Here is a 12962-nt window from a genome sequence, read left to right as displayed (position 1 = left end):
TTGGGACGAGCTAGGCAATGGAACACACGTCTTTCAGCTCAGGGGCCACCATGCTACTGCACAAGCACCCCAGCTCCACACCTGAGGCCTCTTCTCTGTTCACAGAGAAGTGTACCCTTCAGTCAGTCAGAGAGCGACGAAAACAATTTTATTCCAAATGAATCTGGTCGCACAAGTCAAACATCTTTAGGTCTCTAGACAAGCAGTTGACAGACAATCCACGAGTTAAATCCAGCCTGACACCTTTTGTGTGAATCTAGTTGCATTGGACACACCGGCACACATGTTTTTGTATGTTACAGCTGCTCAGGCCACTTTCTGACCTAAACTGCCACCCCACCCCACCACCCATGATTTCTGTGTTGAAGCCCTAACTCCAAATGTGCTTGTATTTGAAGGTAGGGCACTTAAAAGATAATAAAGGTTATACTCATCAGGTAGGGCCCCAGTCTGATAGGCTTGGTGTTCCTATAAGAAAAGAAAGGCCAAGGACGTTTGTATGAAGGCTAAAGGTTGTGCAAGCATACAACGGGAAGGCATTATCTATACATCAGAAAGAAAACTGTCACCAGAAACCATCCCTGAATAGCACCCCAACCCCAGACCTCTTGTGCATCTGCTCCATCAGTTCTTTAGCATTGACTAAGACAGACTACAACGGCAGGGCTGGAGCACTATGAAGACATCCCATAGTCAGCAAAGCCTACGAGGTTTCTTATCTAGCCCGTCACAGAGGAAGCTTGCCAATCCTTTGTTGTTGTTGTTTGTTTGTTTGTTTGTTTGTTTGTTTTTCCTTTTTCAAGACAGGGTTTCTCTGTGTAGCTTTGTGCCTTTCCTGGAACTCGCTTTGGAGACCAGCTGGCCTCGAACTCACAGAGATCCGCCTGCCTCTGCCTCCCGAGTGCTGGGTGGAGGCGTGTGCCACCACTGCCCGGCTATCGATCCTTGGTTTCAAAGTTTGTCATTAGGGGCTGGAGAGGTGGCTTAGTGGGCAAAGTGCTTCCTGTGTAAGCATGAGGACCTGAGTTCACATCCCCAGCACCAAATGGTATGAGGGCACATACGTGTAATCCCAGCACTCAGAAGTAAAGACAGAGGGATCCATGGGGTTCACTGGCCCATCAGTCTAGCCAGTGGTTAAGTTCCAGGTTCAGCGAGAGACCCTGCCTCAAAAAATATGGTGGAGAGCAAGTGGAGAAGATGCTAGCTTTCATGTATGGCCTACATATGTGCACGAACTCACACACACATGAAGTTCATAGTTAAATATCAATATACACTCAGAAAACAGTAATCAGGTGTGTTTCTTTCCATTATATTATAGCTTTCCATTTATCAGTTCATTCTTTTGGGTGTGTTTGTATGCCAGCTCTGTAAGCAGAATACCAAGTCACAGCCATCAAATATGTGCTGAGTATTGTCCTTGGCATGTAGTCATGGGGACATGTTAGAAGCCGTCCCTATGTTCAAAGAGCCCATGGGAAGTCACCAAGGCTTCTGTGAAACCCCATTATTCTGTGTACTGGGCCTGGGGGAGGGGAGCTCTGAACAGCACAGTTCATCTCTCCCGAGAAGCCTAGTGTCTTGGTTTCCTGTCCAGTTGCTACAATTAGCCCAACAAAAGCAACTTAGGGAAGAGAATTTATTTGGCTCCTGGTCCACATTACAGTCCATCATTGCAGGGAAGTCAAAGCAGCTGGTATTTGAAACATCTGGTGAAACATCTGGTCCCACTTGCAGTCAGGAGCAGAGAGAAGATGGACAAATGCATGCTTATGCTGCACTTGCTCGCTTCCTCCTTTTTACACACTGCAAGATTCAAACCCAGGGGACAGCACTGCCCACTTGAGTCTGGGTTTTCCCTCCTCAGTGAATGCAGTCAAGATAATCCTTCACACACCTGTCCACAGGCCACAACCTCATCCTCACTGAGATGCCAGATGATTCTATAGTGTGTCAAGTCGCAAGTTAAAACCAATCATCACACCTGGCAAGGACTGAGTCCAAAGCTGTAGCTCCAAGATGCAGCCAATGGTAGAAAGGGGACATCTGTCTAAAGGCACCTATGTGTTCCTGTCCCAGGAGTACCATCGAACGCCATGATCCTAGAGGATTAGACACATGAAAAGTGCCTGAAATGAAAATGAGTATGCTTACGATGCTTGAAGAGACAAAGAGCAGGCTTACACAGCCACAGGGAATGGGAAGGTAGCAACTGACCCCCAGAAGCTAAAAATGTTAGAAATTAAGGGTACAATAAAGAGCTTAGAAATGCAACACAGGGTTTTTCTCCGTAGTTTTAGTGTCTGTCCTGGTTCTTGCTCTATCAACCAGGCTGGCCTGGAACTCACAGAGATCCGCCTGGCTCTGCCTTTCAAGTGCGGGGATTAAAGGCATGTGCCACCACCGCCACCCAGTGCAACACGGCTTAAAAACAAATTCACTGAATCAAGATAGGCTGAAAGAAACGTGCAAGTTCTCGTGGACAGAAGACAGTGATAGAAATGGTGGAAGAGAGGGGAAGAGGGGAAATGGGAGAAGCTGAAGTCAGCTCAGACCGGAGTTCCAAAGGAGAGGGCCAGAAGAGGACAGGACCCACCCTTGGAAGGGCTGAGGGCTGAGAATTTCAGACAGCTGGCAAAGCACACCCATTCGTACGTTTACAAAGCCCGGCGAGTCTCAAGCTGAATCAGTAAGGAAGGAAATCTATTTCTAGATAAACGGAGGCAGGAGAGAAAGGCGGAGTACATGTGGGAGACCTGAGAAGAGAAAAGGAACCCGCTCACTCTGGAATCAGGTCGGAACCGCTTGCCACCGCCAACACAGTCAACAGCCACTTCCAGCCGTTCTCATTTCCCAAGCAGCCGCAAACCCAGGATTCTCCAGGAATCTCATCAGGAATGCCATGAAAGCATGTGTGCCTAGTGGCTTCTGTCTTTACCTTATCCGATTATAAATCCATGTAAAGCAACTCCAGCGCCACCTCATGTATCTAGCGGGGAGTGGGGGGCAGATAGAAAGAGCGAAGGATTCTTATAACCATTGAGGTGTAACTTGAGAACCACAGCAATGCTATCTGTGGCTATGCTAAGACAGTTAATTACTTCTCCCCTGAGGAGCCCACACCCACAGTTAGATGCTTCTTGCTTTTTGAGGCTCTTGTTTGAGAAGCCGCAGTCACACATTGAGGTGTATCTGACTTTCTTATGCACACCTTTCTTTCTCTTAACGTCCCTGCTTAAGCATTTACTAGTGTGCTAAAATAGGGCTGCAGAGTCAGCTTGGGGTTAAGAACGCATACTGCTCTTCCAGAGGACCTGTTTGGTCCCCAGTGCCCCCCATTGGGTGGCTCACACATGCCTATAACTCTAGCTCTTTGAGATCTACAGGCATCTTCACATACATGGCACGCACACACACACACACACACACACACACACACACACACACACACAATTTAAAACAATATACACATTACAACATATTTAATAAAAATTTCCAACACATAAACCTGCTAATCCTAATTTATTTTTTGAGAGTAATAGTTAAAGCTACAAATCCTGGATTATCTGAGTCCAGGTCATTAAAACTCTAGGGTAGGAGTTCCCAAACTGTGAGTTGTGACCCCCTTGGGGATGGAACGACCCTTTCACAGGGGTCACATATCAGATATACTCTTTATCAGATATTTACATTACTATCCACAACAGTAGCAAAATTACAGTTATAACATAGCAACAAAAATAATTTTATGTTTGGTGGGGGTCACTGCAACACAAGGAACTGTGTAAAGGGTTGCAGCATTAGGAAGGTTGAGAACCATGGCCCTAGGGGAATCTTCAGCCTACCAACGGGGCAGACTGGAGCTGTGTCTCTGTCTCCTTGTAGCTGACAAACTGAGCAAATATGAAAAACTCTCAAGAGTAGGTGGTCAGGGCTAGAAAGATGGCCCAGGAGTGAAGAACACTCGCTGCTCTTCCAGAAACCTGAGTTCAGTTCCAGCACCCACATCTGGCAGCTCACAATAGTCTTTAACTCCAGGAACCTGATGGGCACCTGGACTCATGTGCACATACTCACATACAAACACACACACCTACACACCATTTTAAAATAATAAACAGTAAGTCTTCTACAATGTCTAACAGCGGGGGGGGGGGGGGTCTTTCAAAGCATCATGGGGCAGAGTGGAGAAAGAGCACTTGAAAAGAATTGGCTCAAAGCAGCAGCAGCAAGAAAAGAGGAAAACGTCCATAATCCTGAAAGAAAACAGCTACCAAACAAGATGATGTTTGCTGTAGCTTGACTGAAAAAAACCAAAGTCCCCTATAGCTCAAGTTTGAACAATTGGTTCCTAGTCAGTGGAACCTTCCTGTTTGGGGAGGTTACGCAATCTGTAGGAGGTGGAGCTTTGTTGAAGGAAGTATACCACTTCCTGAACTAACTCTCCCTTCCTCCCTCCCTCTTCTCCCCTCCCTCCCTCCCTCCCTCTTCTCCCCTCCCTCCTTCCCCCCTCTACACTTCCCGTGTGTGGATAAACATAATCTCACTGCTTCCTGTTTCTGTTACCATACCTTCCCTGCTGTTATGGACTCAGTTGCTTTGGAGACTTAAGCAAAAATAACTTTTCTTAAGTCGCTTTCAGTCATGGTATTTTATGACAGCAACAGAAAAGTCACTAAGACATAAATTGGTACCAGGAGTGGGGGTTTTGTTTTTGTTTTGATGTGAAGAACCAGACTATGCTGGGTGGTGGTGCCGCACGCCCTTAATTCCAGCACTCGGGAAGCAGAACCAGGTGGGTCTCTGTGAGTTCGAGACCAGCCTGGTCTACAGAGCAAGATCCAGGTCAGACACCAAAACTACACACAGAAACTCTGTCTTGAAAAACAACAACAACAGCACACACATACACACACACACACACACACACACACACACACACACACGAACCCGACTATGTTTTTTGTTTGTTGTTTGTTTTTGTTTTTCATTTTGTTTTTTGGAATGTGGAAGACTGTAGGACTTAGAACTAAAAAGAAGTCTGTTGAATGCTGTAAGCAGAGCTTAATGGGCCATTACACTGGCTGGCTGGAAGACAGTATAATTAGGTTGGTGAAGGCCCAGCTTTGAGGTTTCAGATGGGACCAAGAACTCTATTAGCAACCAGGGTAGAAGCCATTTGTGTGATATGTTGGCAAATAATTTGGGTGTATTCTGTCCATGTCTTGATAATTTATGTAGGGTAAGACTATCTTTAATTACAGAAAGAAAAATAGCTTCCAAACAAGAATGATGTATTTACAGTGAAAATACCTAATTCAATAATAATTATTAAGAATCAAACAAGCTGGGTGTTGGTGGCACACACCTTTAATCTAAGCACTTGGGAGGCAGAGGCAGACAGATCTCTGTGAGTTCAAGGCCAGCCTGGTCTAGTTTGAGGCTAGCCTAGTCTACAGAGTGAGTTCCAGGACAGGCTCCAAAGCTACACAGAGAAACCCTGTCTTGAAAAAAAAGAATCAAACAAAACAAAATCACTGATGAAATTCAACCATAGTAGATTTTTTTTGCCAAAGGATACATGTTATACAGGAAGACAGTTACCACAGATGAGACAGAATGAAGGAAGAACCAGCAAGCCAGAGGCTGAGTCAGTACAAGTGAGCATGCCATAGAGTATATGGTGCCAACTATATATATATACATAGTTATATAGTATATTGTGTAGTATATAGTGTTAACTATATATATATATGTGTAGTTATATATCTGCATATAGATCTATGTAGTGTATAGTCTAGTCTAATATATATATATAGTGCTAACCCATGGAAGTATTGAAACCTTGGTGGCAAAGAAGATGACTCCATGTAGAGGAGCAACGCTGTACAAGCACAAGGACCTGAGTTGAATGCCAATCACCTGTGTGAAAAGCTGCCTGTGATGATGCATGCATACTGGAAACCCCAGTGCTTTGGGGAATGGATGCAGAGAATCACTGGGGCTTGCTGATGGCCTGACTAACTCCAACTTCAGCAGAAGATTCTTTCTCAAGGGGATAAAGCAGAGAATGGTAGATCACAACAGTGTTGTTCTCTGGCCCTTGTGCAATCACATAAGCATATGTATGCACACACGCACTGTACACATACACCACGCATCACACAATATATACATACATACATGCATGCATGCATACACACCAAAAAAGAAAAAGAAAACATAGATGTAAAATATAACACAAAATCACGATGGGAGCTGAATCTGAGTCTTCCCTGCCTCTGTAAATAACCCTTTACCAATAAACTCTTTGCTTCATCACCTTGGATCTTAGTGTAATCACCACTTTGGCCTGTGGTTGGTTCCCTATCTGGGGTGAGTAGATATGTGTGTGTGTGTGTGTGTGTGTGTGTGTGTGTGTGTGTGTGTGTGTGATGTCTCTCCAGGAAAAGTCTCACAAATTGGAACCAAACACTAAAGGAATAGTGGAACTAATCTCTAACTTCTAAACAACAAGAGAAAAATATGCAATGATTGCAAAATTCAGAAGACTGATGTGTTCTCTGACCCAATCTAATCAATTAATAAAAGGGACCACCCGTTTGTGGGGGTATGGTGTCAGTGTGCACGTGTGTGGACATTTCTAGAGGCCAGAGGTTGACATTTAGGGATTTCTGGAGGTCAGAAGTTGACATTGGGTGTCTTTCCCCTGAGTTGGTCCATAGATCAGCAGAATATTGACCAGAATTCTGGCAGCCTTTGTAGAAATTTTAAGGAGACTCTAAAGTTTATATGGAAATACAAATGTCTTAGACTAGCTAAAACAATATTGAAAAGGGAGCATAATTTAGGGTACCACACTGCCTGGCTTGGGGTTTTCCAGGAGAACTATAGTGTTCAAAGAAGCATGATATGGTATGAAGACATTAAATGGAGCAGTGGAGCCAAATAATGACCCAAAAGTAAGCCGTGTAGATTTACAAATTGTTGGTACCAAAGGAATTCATCAGGGGAAAGTATAGTCTTTCAGTTGATGGTAGAAGAGATACTACATGTCTATACACTTTAAAGAAGTTTATCAACGGACTTAACCACTAACAGAATTAAGCCAGTAATGAAATCTTTGGAGCATTTGGGAGGCTGAGGTAGGAGAAATTTGAGGCCAATCTGGGCTACATATCAAAACTCTGTTTCAAAATCCTAGTAGCTCAGTGTGAGTGTGCTTGCTTGGCATGGGCCAAGCCATGGGTTCAACTCCTGGAACCCTAAAACAAATACTGAAAATACCATTTTCTGCCAAGGGAACTTGTAGCAGTTTACACCAGCAATTCAAGAGATAAATAACCAGAACCTTATGAAGTCACTTAATGCAGAGCTCGTGGATTCAGCTAGCATGAATGGCCAATGAGTTTCATGGATCCATCTCTCTCTGTACCCCCTCCTCCTCCTCCTTCTCCAACACTCCTGGGTGACAGGTACATGCTGCCACACCTAAACTTTAAAGGATGCTGGGGATCTGAATTCATGTCTTTGTGCTTGTATGGCAGGCACGTTATGAACTGAGCCATCTTGCCATCTCCCTAGTCCCCTCTGTGTCAATATTCCTCAAAGAGTTTGAGTTAATAATAAAATGGTCACATTCCCACACACTAGCTGATTGAAACCCTCCAAATAGCATCCTTTAAGGAAGTTCTCATTGGCCCATGTAAGAAAGAAAAGACAGAAGGGAATTCAGAGAATTATCTGATCCCCATGGACAGAGCAAGCTATGGCAAGACCACTGGCTAGGACCACGGGGAGGGCCATCACACCAGAAGCACTGGATAGCTACCAGATCTCAGCTGTGTGCTAACCTGTGCCCATTAGGGTTCCTTGCTTCCCCCCGCCCCCCACCAACTTGAGAAGAAAACCAGAGGACAGGCTGCTCACACTGCCACCTCAAGGCCAGTCTGCAGGAATCAAGAGAGAAGAGAATGAGACCGGAACAGAAATATAGTGATGTGAACCTCTGGCTTGCAGATCTCAGAGAGGCGGGGAACGTGCTGGCCCCCGAACAGTAACCCACTTGCTGATTCGTAAAAGGAGAGCAAGCAGAATGAATCTGTGATTCTGGGAGAGAGGTGCCGGGAAGGCCAGGACAGAGGCCGACAGCAACATCAGCATCCTCCATGAAGTTGGAGTCTGTATTCCAAAGCAACTTCCTCTAGACTTTTACCTCTCAGAGCACAGCTCATCACCACCAGAGGGCGCCAGAGATCTCGCAAGAGCTGTCCTTCATTGTGGGATGGGCAGGGGGCCTTGCTGAGGGCTACCCTGGAGAACTCTGGCTGTAGGAAAGCCCAAGGCAGTGTCACGCTGTAGCCATCACACCACCAAATGCCCTACCTTCACCCTAGCTGCAATACAGCTGGCTTCTGCTGTCCACTCATGTGGAGTTCACTTTTCCTGATCCCTGACGTGGGACTGGAATACTGAAGGTTAACTGAAATCACACTCATGTCCCAGTTAGCTCCACCCTCTGAGGCTAAGGAGAAAGTGGCCAGTGCCAATCTCTCTTTCTTCATGAAACGGGAGCAATGGTAATGGCAGTCTATGTTGCATCCACAGCAACTCACTGGGAGACCCACAGTACCTGCTGCCTCTGTCCTACATGAAGATGAGGCTCAGAGATCTCCCACCTTACTCTCTGTGTGTAGGGTATCCATCACTTTCCACCTTACTCCTTCCAGACAGGGTCTCTCACAGAACCTGGATGTTGCTGGTTTTCTAGTGAGGCTGGCTGGTTAGCAACACTCCCCGTGATTCTTTCACTCTGCATGCCGCCACTGACACTGGAGTTACCGGCGCATAGGGCCACACCCAGCTTTTCCATCAGTCTGGGAACCTGAACTCAGGACCTCATGCTTGCTCAGGAAAGCTCTTCTCCACTCACTGAGCCATCTCCCCAGACCCATTTTCTCTTTTGAAAACCAGTTTCTTACTGAACTTGAAGCTTGCTGATTTGTCTGGACTGGTTGGCCAGCAAGCCCCACTTATCCTCCAGTCTCCCCTTCTCCGGACCTGGGATTACAGGCATGCAGCGCCATGCCTGGCCTCTAAGTCTTGACTTTTTTCTTTTTAAATTAATGTGGGTGCTGGGAATCCAGCTCACTTCCTCAGCCTGGTTTGGCAACCTCAGTTCACCAGCTGAGACATGGAGATGTTTTAACATCCAGCAGAGAAAGGGTTAATTCTCTTTACTAACAAGGTGAGCTGACAGAAATAGGCACTCACTGGTCCTTCGGATGCAGAGCCCACTGCCTGCTCTGTCTAACCTTCCCTGCGGATGGATAGAAAGCAGTGTCACATTGTTGGAGTTGAATGTTTGCGTCAAAGCTGATGCCCAGGACAGGCTTGGACTCTCCAGGAGCTAACCCAGCTGGTGGGACTAACAAGGTCTGAAATCACGGCTGCGTGGCTCCCACTGCTGAGCTGTCCTTCTTTGAAGCTCTACTCAGCAGGGAAAGATGAATGAGCGCCTCATAGGCAGAAACAAGGTCACTCTGTTTCCTTTGCTCCTGTAGCAGATGAGAGAAGTGATTTTTCATTCACAGGAGCTCCGAGGGTCTTTTCCCAGGATCTGGGAGAGCAGGGCTCAGTTTGCTGGGATGCTGGCATGAGTGAGTTCCTCAAGTCAGGATTTAGAGAATAGGACACACGAACAGACAGATGTCAGGAACCTTTGGAAAATGCCACAAAATTAAGTAGATTTTTTTTTTCTCTACCGACTTTACTGAAGTTTTTATTCATGAAGGAGGTTTTTGTTTTGTTTTGTTTTGTTTTCCTCAGGATATAAGACATGAGGTTTAGAAAAGTCTCCTGTTGGCTGGGAAATAACTTACTGTGGGGGTGAAACATTTGTATGCATGAAGATTTGAGTTTAGTCCTCAAATCCACATGAGCCAAAAAAAAAAAAAAAAAAAAAAAAGCTGGGTAGCGGTAAGTGGTACAATGGTACATACTTATAACAACAGCTGAGGTTAAACTCTGACCTCCACATTCATACACACACACACACACACACACACACACACACACACACACACACATTCATACACAATCTTTATCTGAGATAACCAACCAGGCCACAGAGCCTCTTCCTGGTCCCCATTTCTGAATAGCATCCTGGAACTGGGGTCTAGGGCATGTTCCTCTTCAGCTGAGTGGTCTCCATCCCTGCCATGATCATTTCAGCTTATCCATTTTGACTTGCCCATCCTTCCTTCTGAAGTGCCTGCCCCTTCTTGTCCACTCAGCTCTTCCTGAGACCCTGCTATTCTCTCAGGTGCGAAGTCTCAGCCCATCAAAGAAGAAGAACCGTGTTTACCTCCTAAGAGCTCGGGAGGAAACACCACACCAGAGGGGGAGAAGCACCAATAATTCTGAAGGAACCATGTGGCAAGCCTCCTTACACATAGCAGCAGAGGACGACGCTTCTTCTCAGAGGCATAGAGACTTTCACATGCCCTCAAATTCCTCTTCAGCTAAACGTTCCCAGAAAGGTAAATAATAGCTTCCCAGCTGCTGCCAGGCAACCTGAAGGCCGAATGGTTCCCGTCTGCCAGATTAGGTTGCTAAGGGGGAACCTCCTTCAGGCTTTCTGTGTACGCTCATTGAGACTGCCAAGAAGTAGTGCCAGCCCCAACTGGAGCCTCTGATCCCCGAGGTTGATGAGCGAAAGAAAGTACACACGAAGCATTCTGTACCCTTTCCCTCGAGGCTTTGAATCACTAAGACATGGTCCTTTGCCACCTAAAACAGACTGTGAATACAGTGCCTTAACACCCTCCTCCTCTAGGGACAACGCATTCCCTGGGGCTTGCCTACCCACCTCACTTCCTTCCCTTCTCTTTGCTTGGATGTAGAAGCTGTTGTTGGGGCCGGGGACATAGTTCCGTCGGTGCTTGCCTCATATGGGAAGTCTAAGAACTCAAGTGTGATGCCCAGAAGACACAGGCACACACACAAAGCCAGGTGTGGTGGGACTCATTTTGTAATCCCTGCGTTGAGGAATCTGAAACAGGCAGATCCCTGAGGCTTGCTGGGCAGTCAGCCTAGTCTACTTGGTAAGTACTAGGATAGTGAAAAGGCCTGTTTCAAAACAACAAATTCAACAGTGCCTGAGGAAAGCCACTCTATATTGGCCTCTGGCATATATATATATATATATATATATATATATATATATATATACACATTTGTATGTTTTGTGCATGCATTCCCTCTCCTAGAACACACACACACACACACACACACACACACACACACATATATATACATATATATATATATATATATATATATATATATATATATATATATATATCATCATCATCATCATCATCATTGTTCTCTGCTAACTTCCAGGCACCTTTAAATTCTAGACACAGCTCTAAATTGTCACTCCATCTCCACTGATTAGTTATTCTAGTAAACTTGACACGACCTAGAGTCACCTGGAAAAGGATGACAAATAGAATTACCTCCATCAGATTGGCCTGTGGCTATGTATATGGAGCACTGTCATGATTGCTAATGGATTTAAGAGGCCCCAGCTCACTATGAACATCATCACTCGGTAGGTGGGTTCGGGCTGTGTAACACAATTAGCTGAGCACACGCCAGAAGGAACAAGCCAGGAAGCAGCTTTCCCTCCATGGATCCCCCCAGCTCCTGCTTGAGTTCCTGCCATGACGTCCCTCAAAGACAGACTATGGTGTGGAACTGGAAGCCAAGTAAATAATTTCCTTCCCCAAATTACTTCTCATATTATCACAGTAATATAAACAAAAATAAAAAACTTCCATATGTCAGCCAACACCCATCACCTCCCCAGATTAGGGACCAACTGCCTACGAGGATTCCTTGCGTATCCCATGATACCTCCTCATCTGATCAAAATGGGCACTATCCACCCAGCCAGTGGAGGCAGAACCCAAGACTTTCTTGTCCATCCACATGCTAACTGCCACCCGGCCCCCAGTGCTTTTCCACTGGAGCTCTTTCCTACAGCTTCCCTACTCTACAGACCTCCAGCTTTACCGGCTAGCCTTTCTTGTTGCCAGACAGACCTTCCTAAGCCCCCAACCTGGCAGTTTTCCTATATATTCTCATCCAATTGATGCCTGTAAACTGCTTCCCTGAGATAACCTGATTCATGACTTCCTAGTTCTGGTTTTTATTATTATGACGAAACACCATGACCAAAAGCATGCTGAGGAGGAAAGGGTTTATTTGGCTTATATTTCCACATCATAGTCCATCACTGAAGGAAGTCAGGACAGGAATTCAAACAGGGTCAGAACCTGGAGGCCAGAGCTGATGCAGAGGCCACGGAGGAGTGCTGCTTACTGGATTTCCCTTCATGGCTTGCTCAGTCTGTTTTCTTATAGAACCCAGGACACCAGCCAGGGATGGCAACATCCACAGTGAACTGGGCCCTCCCCCATCAATCATTAATTAGCCTGCAGCCAGATCTTATGGAGGCATTTTCTCAACCTAGGACCCCTCCTTTCAGATGACTCTAGCTTGTGTCAAGTTGACATAAAACTATCGAGCACAATGACCCTCCAGGATGACCACGTCTGAGACCCAGAGCCAGAATTACCTTTCATGAGAATAGGGACTTTGGGATTACGGTTCCTGAAATGGAAGATGAGCCTGGATATCTACAAAAATCCCTAGAGGTCAGAGGAAGGGTCCTTGGAGGCTGATGAACGGGTGGAAGTGAGAAGACATGGTAGGATGTGAGAAGCAGAGAGTGGGGTGTGTTTGAAGATGTGGTCAGCTGTCCATCAGTGGTCCGTAGAAAATTAATGTGGCAGGAAGTAGATTCTCCCTCAGAGCCCCACAGATGTCTGGACTTTAAACTTAAGACTTCAGATTTTTATCCTTCAGAGTTCTAAGAGAATACACTTGTG

The 12962-nt window shown here is 45.7% G+C and overlaps 1 protein-coding gene across 3 annotated transcripts in view; it reads right to left on the bottom strand.

Moving 5' to 3' along the window:
• Arhgef4 (Rho guanine nucleotide exchange factor 4) overlaps nucleotides 1–12962 on the bottom strand; it is a 144578-nt gene that overhangs the window by 113592 nt on the left and 18024 nt on the right. The window lies entirely within an intron of this gene.

Source organism: Onychomys torridus, chromosome 18 (genome assembly GCF_903995425.1).
Source record: "Onychomys torridus chromosome 18, mOncTor1.1, whole genome shotgun sequence".
In the NCBI taxonomy this organism is placed as follows: Eukaryota; Metazoa; Chordata; class Mammalia; order Rodentia; family Cricetidae; genus Onychomys; species Onychomys torridus.
The sequence above is the reverse complement of the archived record's forward strand: the minus strand, read 5'-3'. Positions and strand labels throughout refer to the sequence as shown.